General features: G+C 40.1%; 1 protein-coding gene across 1 annotated transcript in view; it reads right to left on the bottom strand.

The window, feature by feature from the left end:
- The window catches only part of GUCY1A1 (guanylate cyclase 1 soluble subunit alpha 1), a 37,714-nt gene extending 25,941 nt beyond the window's left edge, over window positions 1-11,773 (bottom strand). Inside the window, exon 1 of the mRNA XM_085058569.1 lies at window positions 11,633-11,773. The gene's annotated coding sequence lies outside the window, so the exon portion shown is untranslated. The remainder of the gene's footprint in view (window positions 1-11,632) is intronic.
- Between the last annotated feature and the right edge of the window lie 3,806 nt (window positions 11,774-15,579).

Here is a 15,579-nt window from a genome sequence, read left to right as displayed (position 1 = left end):
GTCAAGATGAGAGCTTTTGTCAAATATTGAGCTTGCACGTGTGGTATTAAGGGAAATTAATCTTGTTAATCACAACAAATAAGCACTTAATGACTAACATTAGCCTGCTGTTAGTGTATACCACGTCTGTAACAAGACTGAAAATTAAATAAATCCAGAAGCAGATTTTGGCTTCCTGTTGCATGTTCAATCTTTAATGCTTGTTATTGTCTCCAGTGCAATTGCTGAAGTTATCACAGCTACTGATATTTCAAATCCTTCCGTTCCATTTATTCAACTCTTCTTTTAAGCATGTGAAAGAAATCAAATTGCACAGAGTGTTTTTCAGATTACTTTTGCACAGGAAAAGTCAGCACATGCAAATGAAAGCAGCAGGGAGAAGGAATGCAAAATTAACTCATTGATAACTGCTGTGTTTACCACATATTCTGTAGTAACTTTTCTTTGGCCCTGGTGGCAGTTTGATGTAAACAGTGAGGTGAAAATGTGGCCCTGTGGAAAAGCAATCTGAAAATATTTATGGGATATTTGGCTTTGACATATCTAAATTACAGCAGGTTATTGAGATGCAGAAATGTGAGCTCCATTATAAAGAAACTTCAAGTCATAAAAATGTAGCTTCTTGTTTTAATAACAGGTGCAGTGAAAAATCAGAGGAACACTGAGGTATTGATCATGATGCAAAGAAAAATAAATTATATATAATGCTACTTTTCCAAATCTTCACTAGTGATAAAAAAACAACAACAACAAAAAAGACACATCCTTATAGCTAAAACATACCAAATAGTAGAAGCCTTGGTCAGTGCTTCTCCTCTGGTTTTAACATATACACTTAGAAACATTTAGTAAGTTTCAAGCCATGCACTATACTGATTGAAGAACATTAGATATTGAATTGCAGCTTCTTGTAACAGTATCAAAGTTGAATACACATATCCCAGAAAAATAAAGTCATCCAGCATTTTGAAACTCTGTTTCAGTTTTGGATATTTTTGTGCCAGAGAGCTGGTTACAGACTGGCACAGAAATAGATGCTTAGCTTGCAATGCTGGCAAATTCCACTGAATTTCACAGATTTCTGTCGCAGGTGATTCAGACGAACAGAGATTAAACAGATTAAGAGATACGGAGGAATGGAAATCCAAGAAAAGGTTAACAAAGAACAGTGCAGAAACTTTGATCAGATGTATCAATCACCAGCCTCTAATCTGAGGTACAAATTCAGGGTTTAACTATTGAGGTAAATTAAATGTATTTTAACTGTAAGGATTTTTCTGCTGCTTTTCCCACAAAGTCACTTTTGTGACTTTTCGTGCAATAGCCTCAGGTCTTTCTCTCATTGGGTAAATACAGATATTGTGCATTGTATGATCCACAGGGTAATCTCCCTGGAATTATTTTAGGCAGGGTACCTAGAATTACCCACGTTTCTTCATTGCACAACCTGTATAACTGCATTGGCTGCAGCAATGTTAACACCACAGTATTCTAAAGGAAGTCTGAAAGATCAAAGCTTGTCTCCATTTCTCAGTTTGCAGTTTTTCTAATTTTTTTCTAATTTATTTTGCAATATGCACTGTTCTTTGTTATGTGAGAGATAGAAAGAAGGGAGATACAGACAGAATAAAGAATCAAAGAGGAGAAAACAGAAGAAAACCTGTAGAAGAACATGAGAATCAAAAAATCCATAAGAAATAAGGAAAACATGGGCAATAGAGCAAAGGTATTTGTAATGGAACAGACAGTTCTCTTACTGATAAAGTGCTTTCTCCCTACTACAAATCCACTGAAGATTAGTAGGTTCTTATGCAAATAATTTTTCTGTAATCTGCAATATAACCTATAGAACATGTTCACATGCAAATTTCATGGAACACTCCAGCAGTGTTTAAGATTTTAGGAGAATTTTTTCTGTTTATTGTTTTTCTGTTTCAACCAACTCTGTTAGTTATATATTACTCTCTGTTGCACAATTAAGGAAGGATATGTGTTTATTGCCCTGATTTGGCTGTCAAGATTCAATTCTAGTTTCACTGGTTTGCCACACTGGCATCTACTGGGGGGCTGGAAATGACATGCATTGTTTGCAGCAATGTTTAATGAGGCTGCCCTGTATCAATAAAGAAGTAAAAACATCCTAAATTTGGGAGCAGATTCCATTGTTACTGATGCAAGGTTTAATTTCATAATTTTACCTTTTTTTTTTAAAGATATTTCACTTGTGTTTTATAATATGCTTATAGGGAACCTCCTTTCCATCTCCATCAGACCATCTGAAACACTAGTTAATGTTGCACTTGAATCTGAGATCCCAGGATGGAAACAATACTTACCTGGCTTCCTGGAAGGCCCTGACCTGCATTCCAGTGAGGTAGTATGGAAGTGCACTGGTGTCAGCAATCACCAGTAACCACAAGCCAGACCTTCCTCCCACTGTGCCATCACAGAACATAAGGAACTGTAAGGGCACACAGTTCTTAGTTCAAGGTGGGTCAATTTATGCTTCAGTGCTGGGAGGGTTTGGGCTTCAGTTCTCAGGCAAAATGAGCACAGAACACAGCTCGAGAATCCTGCTCCAAATGGGAGCAACAGCCAAAGAAAAGTAGCAACAGAGTCATCTCAGATTTACTTTGTTGAGAATCCAAACTAAAATCAAATGTAATTGATAAACATCTTTGTCTCAATGCTTCAGCTACCCAGAGACCTGAGGCTCATTTTAAGTGTAGGCTATCCCACATGAAAGGCCCTTCATGTACTGTTTCCCACCAAAATGTTAAAGAATAACCACCCTGTATGTGCTTTTTTCTAAATCTGTAACATGGAAATCCACCACTGAACACCTGCTTTCTTTCATCATATTAAGAAACTACATTCATTTCAAAAATGAAGCCATGTAGCAGGATGTCTCGAGCTTGCTGTGCTGCATACTGGTGCTGTGAATAGCAGCTCCAAGCCAGCAAAGGAAACAGTTCAGCTGTTTCAGAGGTGAAAAGAGCAGAGCAACTGGACAGTGAACTGTGGCAGAAAACCTAAAACCAAACCAAAATCAAATTCCATGCCATAGCAAGTCTATACATACTCAGAGGAGTACTTCAAATAGCTTTTGAATGTTATTTGAATATTTTCCTGAAGAGATATGCTCCTTTGACTGGAAAGTTAAAAGTATTGTTCACTGGACCATTGGAAAAAGAAATCATGCAACAAATAACAGGTTCCACCTCTGTACTTTACGTGCACAGAAAGAGGATGCTATGCAGCAAGTTCCCCCTTTTCCCAGGGAGTAATGGCTGAGAAGCCATGAGAATAGCTGGGGCAGAGGGAGGGAATGAGATGCATGAGCTCCTACAGGATGTAAACCAGAGGCTTAAGTTTAAAGATAAAGAAAGGTAGCAGCCACTTCACAAACAAATTTCCTGCCAACATGAAGAAGACAATATTTTTAAGCATTTTGGCATTCTAGAGCATTCAGAAGCACCACGAATCTTGCAGAGCGTGTACTCTCCATAGGTAAAAACAACACAGGGAGGAAAGAAAGTCTGCTGCACTGTGTATAGTCTTCCTTCACATGGGGTTAGAAATATTTGACATTTCTGCTTACAGTTTAGGTGATGTGGAAAATACAAAACATTTATTTTAAATACTTGTACCAGACAAGCTTTAACGAGACATAAGCACTAACTTTACAAGAATCTTGTGACAATGGAGAAATTAGGTTCTCAAAAGTATCACAAGTACCACAAGTACTTTTGCAGCATATTCATGTTGTAAACCTTTGCTCTGGGTTTTCAGCTCTATTTATAACAGGCATCTAAATCCCACGATGCCCATACTATGTTAAACTGTCATTAGGATTGCATTCCTAAGTAATGCAGCTTCTTTGCTAAAAGACAGAGTGCCAAACCTAAGTTTAAAGATCTGAATGCATTTATTAATATTTTACTAAAGACTATGAGTGTTTTCCATTACTGCAGTGTAACAGTTGGGAAAGAAAACACTGAGTATTTGTTATATAAACCCATATATCTGCCTTTTTTGGCATACTTATTCCAGCATTAAATAGATCAGCCATTTACAATATAGTAACTTACAACAACGGCAATAAAATGTATTTTTTTTTTTTAAATAAACTCACCCCATTAGATGTTTTTCTGCCCCTACCACTCTCTCATTTCAGTTTCTTATCTTATTTTTCTCTATTCCAATTTACTGCTAACAAAATTCTGCCCCCAACATAGGCAGGGATAGATGTCCTGGTTTAATTTTTGCTAGAGGTAAATCATAACCCTGTATTCTATCAGTAGTTCTTCTTCTTCACCACTTCAAAGCCTATTTAAAAAGATACTTTCTCCTTTTAATTCCCTTCTATCGTTTGAACACATTTTTGCTTAGAACTTACTATTACTTAGAACTGCAAATAACTTTCAAAGAGAAACTCAAAGGAAGATATCATGAAACCACATTTCATGTATTAAGCAACCATTAAAGCCAGTTTTCACAGGCATTTCTGAGTGCCAGTCTCTAATCTGCTACGAGAGCAGTCAGTGTCATGACTCCCACCTCGATCTCATGCATGGTATAGCTGCACACTTCAAACTTTGACTAGCCATGCCTCTCTTGGCTCTAAAATTCACTACTGTTATGGTCAATGACTTTTTCCACATAGAGTTGGCTATCGTGCTGCATCTCCCACAGATCTGGAGCATGTGACATACAGGGTAACTGTGAACCTGATCGAAGCTGGTACTAATTTTCAGATCAGCTGCAAATTTTTCAGCGTCACACTACAAATGTGGTCTCTGCCTCATGAGCACATAAAAAAAAAAGTTTTGCACACTGCACCTAACTTGAGACTGAAGACTGGTCTCTGTGTTATTTCATTACCACCACACAACCAAACATTTTTGCCTGCGAAGGGAAACTTTTCATTACCTTCTAACATTCGTGAAGGTCTCACTATTCGGTCAGCAAGATCACAATATGTGAGCATTCTTACAGAACTTTTGTTCATGTTTTAATACTGGTATTTAACCTTCTGTGAGTTCATCCTTGGGCAGGTTGCTTAGCAGAGAAATAGTGCCACTGATACCCTGCATTCTGCTCCCTCTCTATTGCTGTTGGTAGGTCTGTTACTTGCTTATTTTAACCCAGAAGACTCCAATTTAGAGCAGGGCCATACAGAAATATACAGCAAAAATTATGTCTGACGTGATGGGTTTGCCCTCTGAGTGTCTAAGACAGAAAAATGGGATATGAAAGGAGCATAACAATGCCTCTGTTATAAGTGGGGAAATAAGGCACACTGGAGATTACAAAAGAAAGACTGCAGAAGAACTAAGAAGTGAATTCAGATGTCTTAGCACAAGTTAAGAGATTACTTAAGTTTTTTTAGTCATTTTAGTAGATCTGAGTGATTTAGAAATGTCATGTTTGACCTTATAAAACCTGGCAGCCAGATTGTAAAAACAACAATGGGATGAAAACACTTTACACAAGTAAAATTCTAATAGATTTTGCAGATAGGATTCATAAAAGCAGGCAGGTGCTATATATAAAAGCATAACAAGGAAGATATCCTCACACTAAATCTTCACGGCTAACACAGCAGGTTTAATGTCATTCTGTCATTGCCGTAGGCTTCATAATTCCTTAAAGGAAAGGCATTTCCCTTGGCTGGTTTTATTAATATCATGAAACCTGTTTAGGAACCTTTAACTGCATCAAAATAAGCATTGAATTCAATCTATAATTAAATGTAATTATTTCTGTCAAGATTTCCTGAAGTTTTTGAGGAAAAAAAACAAACAGCAGTTCCCCATTAACCAAAAACCTTGCTTAAGCCACAAGACTCCCTCCCTTCATACCCTTCTTCCCAAGTGCAAATTCTAAAATCCTACCTCTAAATATGCCTTGTGAGTTTTACGGACTAATGGCTCTATTTGTATTAAAATTTCAATGATTTATCAGTTCACCAAAGATTTTTCTTATCATGAAGGCAAATGGTTTTGCACTTTCAGCTTGCCAGGGCCAAGAGACAACTATGAAGATGATTTTGGCAAAAACAAAAAAACAAAAGTAAATTTAAAGTTAGATTGATACATGCTTTCTCCGAAGACATAGAAATTTTGCCATTTTTAGCAGTTCTATTTAAAACAGGAACTGCAATGTGTATTTTAGGCTCCAGGGTGCCTGCAGTCAGGGCTAGGGAGATGCACAGCTATTCATGTCCGCAGATGCCCCTCCCTATCAGCCAGAAGGCAGCACCTGAGTATATTGTCGTGTGTTTTCAAATCATAGACATAATGTTGAGCAAATGCAAAACCCCAATTTTCCCAAGTAACAAACCAGAAATATTGCTGAGGTGTTCCTCTGTGATATTCAGGCTTTTACTAATGCTCTTTCGTGTGTGAAGAGTTTCTGTATTTGCTGAGGAGGGTAATCAGCTTTCCCAGAACAATTTTTGTCAGTCTCCATCTGTATCAAGTGCCAAGTGAAATGCAAGGTCAAAATGAAGTTAAACACACTTTTACCTTGGTCAGCATTAGACAGGCAATCACCACAATACAATACTCTTCTGTCTAATATACTAATGAGAAACTTGTTTCTGTGCTATTACTCATTAAAAGTAGAGAGTTTAGCAGCAAGTACTGTACATGGCATCACAGAAACCATAAGTTTTACTGCACTCTCTGGAATCAATGGCATTCTAAAATCACACCAGGAGGATTCCCACAAAACACATTTTCCCCAAAAGCGTGGTACATTTTTGTTCTGAATAACACAGAACTGGGCTGAGGAAGAGATTCACTTCCAAAATGCATGATTCTTTCAATTTCCATTTGTGGAGGGGAAAATAATCAAAGAGTTTTAGCACATTGCCTTCTAACAAGAAATTTTTACTTTATTCACATGGAAGCAATTGGATGACTTGCATGTTTTATTCCCTGCAACTCTGTAACACAAATAGCTGTCCAAAGGCTAGATTCCACGATGCTTGATAACATCTTTGGAAGTGGTTCCAGTCTCCTCCACGATGATACACATGTCCTGTTTCTAGATTACAACCACACAATTAAAGCTCTCTTCCTGAGCCACTGCATGGCTGACCTATTTTCTATATGGACTTAGCTGAAACAATCAATGGGCATAGCCATGCGTGAAGTGCAAGGCACAGCCAAACCATCCCAAGGGAGGGCTCCAGACAGCTCTGTGCCTCACAGCCCCATGCAGGAATGCAAGTCTCCAGACATTTTTCCCCTTGCCTTAGGGCAGAGGAAAAGTGGCCTTGTCACTCAAGCAGGGACAGCACAGCGTTCTGTTCACATTCAGGCAGATACATATGCATAGGAAGTACACACTGGGGTTGTCATGAGAGAAATGTCCTCTCAGAAATAACGCGTGAGGTCACAGCTTGGTTTTCATCTGGGCTGGGGCTGATTTGCATGAGCTGGGGCTGATTTGCACGAGGTGGCTCGTTTGAATACTTCTAGCAGGGCACCATTCCCTTGGAATAGCTACTTCGAGTGTGAATGGTGAATATGCAAGAAGAAAATCAATTCACAAATTGACTTTAAGTAATACAAAGGAACTAATTTAAAGAGTCAGAACATCATAATCAAGAATAATCTGTACCACAGTACTGCCAAGTTCAAGCAGCAGGGATGGTGCTTGAAAGTATCAGTGAAGGTCTGAACCATGGAAGGGGCATTTGAATCAAATGAGAATGTCAGGTAAAATACATCAAATTAAATCTGAAAGCAGAAATATTCTTAGCAAGGGCATCTATTCCACTTAACAAAACTATCATATAATAGGAAACACAAATGAAAAACTAGTGGAAGTGACTATCACAAAATACTGTGCTCTGATAGTGTGAGATTCTCCTTAAGACTGAAGGTCTGTGGAGGCCCTGAAGCTCATAAAGGTGCTCGGGGTCTGAATCAATGAACAGGACTTGGTGAGGTCTCTCTATGGTAAAGTAAAATTAATCCCTAGAGATCCTATTTGCTCTGGCTTAGGTCATGAAGCAGCAGAACAACTGAGAGCAGTGAAATCTGCACTCCTGCAGAAAGGGAGTAAATGTCAGCTTGCTCCAGACACCACATCTACAAAAATTAATGGCCAGTGTGCTGAGCCATGTCACAGCACTGACCTATGACTGGCATCACCCAAACAGGACAACCAAAAAATGGAAGAACAGCATATTACCAAATGAGCAGCAATCAATACCTATGAAACAAGTAAAAGGCTTAATTATAAATATTAACATGTTTTTTTCAATTTTCTCATAGCAGGTGAATCCATAAACAAAAACCTTACTAAAAATCTGCTGCTTCCAGCAAATTTTGCTGCCTTTATTAGAAAAAATTACCATAGCTAGAAGGCCTAGTCAACTTAAGCACATGCTTAAATCCTATTGTAATTTAAAAATTAAATAGATCCCAACATTCTGCCCTGAACAGTGTTGCTTTCTTGAACTAAAATCTGTGCCCTGAACTGACTTAAAAATACTGAATACTGTGCCCTGAACTGACGTAGTGATAAACTTGAATCTCTACTTCTCACACAACTATTCACAAAGACATGCTGAATATATATCATACATATTACAACCATATCTCAAATGGTGAAGATAGGCTAGAAAGAATATTCAGTGCCAAATATGATATTTGGCCTAATTTAAGTTCAAATGCTAAAAATCTTAATTGCAACGGTAAATCTAAATTGCAACATCTGCATAGATGCAGTAAATTTTAAAAGACAAGTAAACAATAAAAGCCTTTAGAAAGTAAATAGTATAAAATGTGCAAGGAATTCCAGCAAAGAAACTCTAATGGCAGCTCTCCAATGGCTCAAACTTCATTTGCTAATAAAACGTGCAAGCTGGAACATAATGATTTCAACATTACAACAAAATACTTTAAATCACGTCATGTAGTTTCCAACAACTCTTTTAAAATAGTATTTCTTTTCATGTATAATGAACTTTTCTTAAACAAATAAGTTTTTATAAAGAAAAATTAAAGCCTGTTGCTAGTCTACAAAGTAGATACAAAATACAGCCAGGATGTTCTAACACATCTTTTTGTCACTGCTAAGATTACTGAGGAGCTCGATTTTTAGCTTTTGTGGACTTTTTTTAAGTACAACACAATTTACAATATTTTTTGTTGAACAAAAAATAACCTCATTTAGGTTAAAAGGAAAATAGCTGTGTTTGCTACAAATTCTATCTTGACTTCTTGGGTTGCTTCTTGAGTCTTAGTATTTTTTCTTTAGAATTTTAAACAGATAGCATTCATACTCATAATACCAGTGATATTCTATTTTTTATGGCATGACATAACCAGGTTTTGACTGCTGATATTTGGCATATTAGATTTTAGTATCAACTCTTATGTTTTGATTTTGCTATGGGATCTGTTTTGAAACAGACTGTAATAGAAGGCTAAAGACAGATTTTTTAAAGAAAGAATTAATCAGAATAAGAAAAATATACACAATGTTAGTACTTACTTTCATGAACACCGACTTCTCATTTTTAGTGTTTCATCAAAAACTTGATTAATTTGAGTTCTCATCAAGTGAACCAATGGGAGAGAGGATGGTGAGACATTTTATTGATGTCAAGAAAGGGTAAAAAACCCACTGTAGAACTAGATTCCTTACCTTCTCCTCTAATGTTTGCCTCATGAACTTGCATTGTCATGACTCGTAATAGCTGCAACCTACATATTTCCACAGGAAAAGAAGTACAACCAGGAAATCTCAATACGTGCTTTCCTTCTTTTCCTTCCATATTTTTCCTACCTGCTTTAGATCAGCATGATTTCCTCAAATGATTTTTTTTTGAGAATGGGGAGCAAGAAGTTTTTATATCACCACTACAGAACTCTTTGTGCTTCCTTACAATCACCTGGTTCATTTAAGGTTCTCACTAGTGGCAAAGCAAAGAGAACAGTCACCAGACCTGCAGAATGTATGGCCATATGTAGCACCCCTGAGCACCATAATCCAAGCAAGATACCTCTCTACAATTCTCTTCCCTACAAAGAAAATATTTGTAACACATTTGCACACATTCTCTGGACGCTTGAATTGCTTATCTTCTCTGATTAATTATGTAAAATAATCTGTTACAGGAATCTCTTCCCAGTACAGACTGTCATCACCTTTTGTTCCTGACCCTAGAAAAGTAGTAGACCCATTTATATGATTTAAAGTGTGTGTTTCCTTATGACTACTTTTTGCAGTTTGGAAAAAAAATCATCTTGATTCTAACTGCAAGAAAAGGGAGTGGCTCCACTGGGAGTTTTGTCTTAGGAAAAATTCTAAGATTAGACCACTTCCAAATAAGTAAAACACTTTGTTCTATTCATACAAATATAATTAAACTCTTAGACTTGTTATGAAAAATTCCTCTGTTACATTTTTCTGCAGCTCTGTATTCTAAGACTTCATAATGGAAAATCTGCATGAATAAAGATTTCAGTTTTCCTACTAGTATTCCAAATAGCAAATGTCTGACCATTCTCTTTAGACCAACCCACATGCAGCACAATGTAACCTGTAGTCCAGTGAAGTAAATAGCCCAAATACAGCATTATCACCACACTGCATCCTTGCTTATGATTTTTTCCTGTTAAATCATCCTTTGAACTTAGAATGCCATTTTACTACATCCAGGGAATAAGTGACCAGCTCTGATAATAGAGCCATTTTAGAAGCAGCATTAGATAAAGCTTGAGAGAGGATGTAAGGTGTATAAAAGCACTCCTTTTTATATGGCAGAAAAACTTTTCAAATGCCTCATGGTTATAGATAGTGGTGATTTTATAAAAAGACCACTAACCCTAGGCTAGTAAAGGTAACTGAACTTAAGCCACAAACAACCCTATTCACTCAGAAAAGGGATTACAAACCCAAAGACTCGAAAAAATGGAAAGAATAGGGGAGCTAAGAAAATTGACTGCAAAACTGCTAATCATCATGAATGCAACACAGTTTGGGGGCTCATTTATTCTTCCTACGGAAAAAAATAATGGGAAAAGCAAAAGCAGAAATGAAGTTATTGTTAGAGCATCAAGTATGTGATGAAATATCTGGTTCGTGCCTAATTCACGAGGTGGAACGATACAAATCGCTCTGAAAAACAGACAAGAAACCTTACCTAAGCATAACGCAGTAACACGAGCCTGAGTGGGTTTAATTAGCAGACGGGCATCAGCAGTCCGCGAATTCTTAGAAAGCCTGGCAAAGCACAAAGGCCGCCGGAGCACCCCTCGCGGCTGCAGCCTCAGCGGGCTCCCCGAGCGCTGCCAGCCCGCAGTCGATGCCCGCGCCGCTCACATCTCACATCTGCCCGCCTTCGCTCGGGGCACGGCGCGAACGGGCTCAGGGCTGAGGGGAGAGCGCTTCCCGCCACCCGCGCCGCCCCGGGGCTCCGCGCCGACCACCGCCCGGCCCGAGACAGAGAGAGAGAGAGAGAGAGAGCCCCGGCACCGCCCGGAGCACCCCGCGGGCACGGCCGGCGCCCCGTCCCAGCGCTGTCCAGGGTCCCCGCCGCCCCTCTCCGCACCGCGCCGCGCCCCGGGCGCCGCTCGCTCCCTCCCTTCCCGCCTCCGTCACTCACCATGGCGCGGGGTGCCCGCGGCCGCGCAGCCCCGCCGAGGGGCTGTGCTCTGGGCAGGCGCCGCTGCCGCTCCCCGGCGCCGCCAAGGTGTATTTGGGAGCGGGCGCGGCGCGGCTCGGCGCGGCCCGGCGGGAGGAGCCTCCCCGCGGGCCCAATCAGGGCGGCGGCGGGGCGGGGGCGGCGGCCGGGGGCGGTGCGAGGGCCCCGCGGGCCGGGCAGGACAGGGTAGGGCAGGGCCGCGCCGGGCAGAGCCGAGCCGCGCCGGGCAGAGCCGAGCCGCGCCGGGCAGAGCCGAGCCGCGTCGAGCCGAGCCGCGCCCGCCCCGCCGAGCGGCCCTGTGCGGGGAGAGCTGCAGGCCAGGGGGCTAGGAGCGGAGCACGGGCTGCCCGCCACCCCGAGAGTGCCCCTCGCCCTCCAGAAGTGTCCGTGTGCGCAGGCAGGAGCTGCTGTGTGCGGCGGGGAGCCACTAGGAACCTGTGTCATCGGGGCAAGGCGCCGTGCTTACTGACGTGTTCTCCACACGAGGATCCTTCCACATCCCCTTCTGTTTGAAAACGTGCGCTGCCATATTTGCTCTATTCGCATGTTCGCTACCGCGGCTTTAGTTTACTTGTTGCTATTAATATGCCGTGCAGTATGTGATATATACCTTTTTTAGTGTAGCCTTGGAGTGCTACTATTTCAGCTAATAGCTAAGCGATGAAGGAAGGAAACCACCTTTCCAGATAAGCACAGAAAAATAGAATCATTAAAACAACCTCAGCATATCAGGCGGCCAACTTCAATTTAGAACACAAATTCATTAAACATTCTATAAAGAGTTGCCTCGCTCTTTCAGAATCACGCTCTTAATTCTTGCATGTCACCAGAATGGTAACTCCACAAACTTTCAATCATTACCAAAGCATTTTCATGGTATTCTCGCTGGATGGAACCAACGGATGGCTTTTGGAAGCCCAGGATGATAGATAATTTTGTTGGGCTTGGACAATTATCAGTGACCGAGTTCACAGTATGATTAGTTGCCTTATCAAATCACATGGAAGCAAACAGAAAATGTCACCAGGAAAAGCAGCTGTTGAAAGCTGAAGGATGAGTTTGGAGGAGCACCATACCTACACAGCAAGAGAAGAAGGGGTATGTTTCTTGTGGCTCACTCACTGTTGTACCTTAATAAGCTTGTGTGGAAGCAAGTGTCAAAATCAACCAAAACAAAAGCAGCACATCTCCAAGTGGGTTTGAACAGACCAGCTGTACACAAAAGAGGGTATCAGACTCAAGGTGTGAATGTTTTGTTGCCTCCCTGACTGTTGGAACTGAAAGATAGTTTAATAAATATACCTGCTTCACACCATGCTTCCCTCCCTGCCATGTTAAGAGAAATCTGTCAGCTAAAGAAGTGATTAATACCTTCAACCACCAGTTAGTCAGCTCAAAATAATCTGCCAAAACCCATTTTGTTGCCATTCCTGAAGTTATTGACAAGCAATACAAAACTTAATTGAGTGATAAATAGCATAGGACATTGTGTACCTCATAAAGTTACTGTATTAGTAGATAAGGCACTGATGCAGTATCTTGCCTTCCAAAACAAAATTTAGTCTCAAGGCAAGGTGTGGCCCTGCTAATGTTTGCCCTCATCTGCAAACTCCCCTAACTCTTGCTTTTCAGTCTCACTTTTCTTGCCTTAGGGAATCAGACATTTCTGTAGAAAAAAATGTAGAAACAGCTTCTGAGCAACTGATATAAGTGAATTCCATTATCAGGTTTCTGTACCAAAAGGAGTAAGAGCTTCTGTTGCACAGAGAATTCCTATTCCAGGATGTGATGTGCCATGCAAATTTAGATATGATGATCACTGCAATGTAACTCTGCTGTGATCAGTGTAACAAACAAATGCTGGACAAGAACAGTGAATTTTGACATTTGGTGAGGAACTCAATCATCAGCACCCAAAGGTCTCCCATAGCTCTTGGAAAGTCACAGTTCATCCCTTTCACAGTTATTATGTGTGTGCTAGTAATGAGTTGCAAACTTGCACCAAATAAAAACAAAGAACATGCTTATGAACAGGATCTTTGTGGTGAGTGTTTGAAATAAGAAAATATTATATTTCAAGTTAAATTAATTGAAGTATTAATGCAAGGCAGTATTCATTTTACTTTAGTCATTGAAAAGTTAGTTCTCCAAACAAAATTGGATTAGATAAATTCCTCCCATAAGATCCATATGATCCTACAAATACCAAAAAAAGATGTCATGTTTTATTTAAGAAACACTTATGTCACGCTTAAAAATGGCTACATTTTCTTAATTTTTTTCTTTAAAATAAAGTTCATTTTTTGGGCCAAAAGGATGGAAAGATTATATTATATGTAATGGTGATAAGATATATGTATAATCAAATATAAGGGCATCATAATTCAGAGGATAATTAACACTCCTAAACTGCCATTTAATGGCATCTGCTGTATTTAATTCAAGTTCTCAAATCAGATGTCTTCAAAGAAGCACCTCTCAAATGTATCATCTCCCCCATGGCAACTGAAATTTCTGAAAATACAGAAAGCTGCATCCCAGAGCTGTGGTGCTGAGCAGCTGATGGCTCAGCCTGGATGGCTTCAGGCACCAGCACTGTGGGACTGGAGATGCTGGCAGATAACAGATTGGCAGAAAGAATGAGGTTGGATATTACCTCTGGACCTGAGCTAGTGCAACCCTGCTGCTCAAAGCAAGGTCAGCTAGAACACATTGTTCTGTGTGGTATCCAGCCAGGTTTCTAGTGTCTTCAAGGATGAAGACTCCATAACATCTTTAAACATCACATTGCAGTGTTTGACAACCTTCACAGCAAAAAAATAAGTGATTTTCCTGTATTTAAATGGATTTCCTGTATTTCAGTTTGTGAAGACACATCCTCCTGTCTTTTCTCAGGATGCCACTGGGAAGAGTCCAGCTCCCTATTCTTTTCTCTTCCATTAGATATTTATACATGTGGATAAGATCTCCAGGAGCCTCCTCTTCTTTAGTCTGAGCAGTCACAGCTGTCTCCTCCTCTCCTCATCTGTCAGATGCTGCTGTCCCTTAACCATTTTAGCAGCCCTTTGCTGCACTTGCTACAGCAACTCCATGTCTCTCTCTTGCACTGGGGAGCCCAGGCTTAGACCCAGAAATTCAGATGTGCTTCACCCCAAGTAGAAGGGAAGCATTACCTCCCTCCACCTGCAGGCTGTGCTCTCCCTAATGCAGGCCATATAATGTTTATTGCAGCCTAAAATGATCCTATTTACATTTATCACTGACACTAGAAATAGCACTGCTGCAACTGTGCAGTGCTCCATTTTGAAGTCCATGTGGCTGTAGTGTTCATTTTTGCTTTGCCTTGTGAAGTCAGTGGTAAGTCAGAGTCTTCATGGATTCCCTAGCTCAGTTCACCTCTAATTGGTGGATTATTGAGCCCAAAGGTGATGTGGCTATGATGTGCATCTTTTTCCAAGGCATGGGAAAATTATTGCCTTAACTATAATGCTTGGCTTTGTGGTTTTGAGTTTTTATTTTCCTTTTTTTGCATCATGTTTCTTGTTTGTAATTGTAATTTCTCCCCCACTCCATAATGGTGCTTTTTCAGTATTACTATGCAATGACATTTGTTGGAGTCTCCCATGAGAAACACATTACCTTTCCATACCAGTGCAGAGGAGGTGCACACAGAAAGGTGTCATTCACCCGATCCATGGCACCCCTAAAATAGGGGTTTAGAAAACAGGAAATGAAAATTATTCTTGAAGATGGATGAAAATTTGAAAAACGAAAAAAAAACCTGTGTCATTCACTGTGCCTTTTTCAGAGCCTTCTCAGATCAATCTAAGTGACAAAAAGTGTGATGCCAGCTAAAGAGTTAATTTAATTTTGCACTATCTAAAATACATCTGTGTCGCTGTTGAGCC

The sequence above is a fragment of the Lichenostomus cassidix genome, chromosome 4 (assembly GCF_008360975.1).
Source record: "Lichenostomus cassidix isolate B80296 chromosome 4, HeHo_3.0, whole genome shotgun sequence".
NCBI lineage: Eukaryota > Metazoa > Chordata > Aves > Passeriformes > Meliphagidae > Lichenostomus > Lichenostomus cassidix.
Note: the sequence above shows the minus strand (reverse complement) of the source record. Positions and strands in the feature narration are given on the sequence as shown.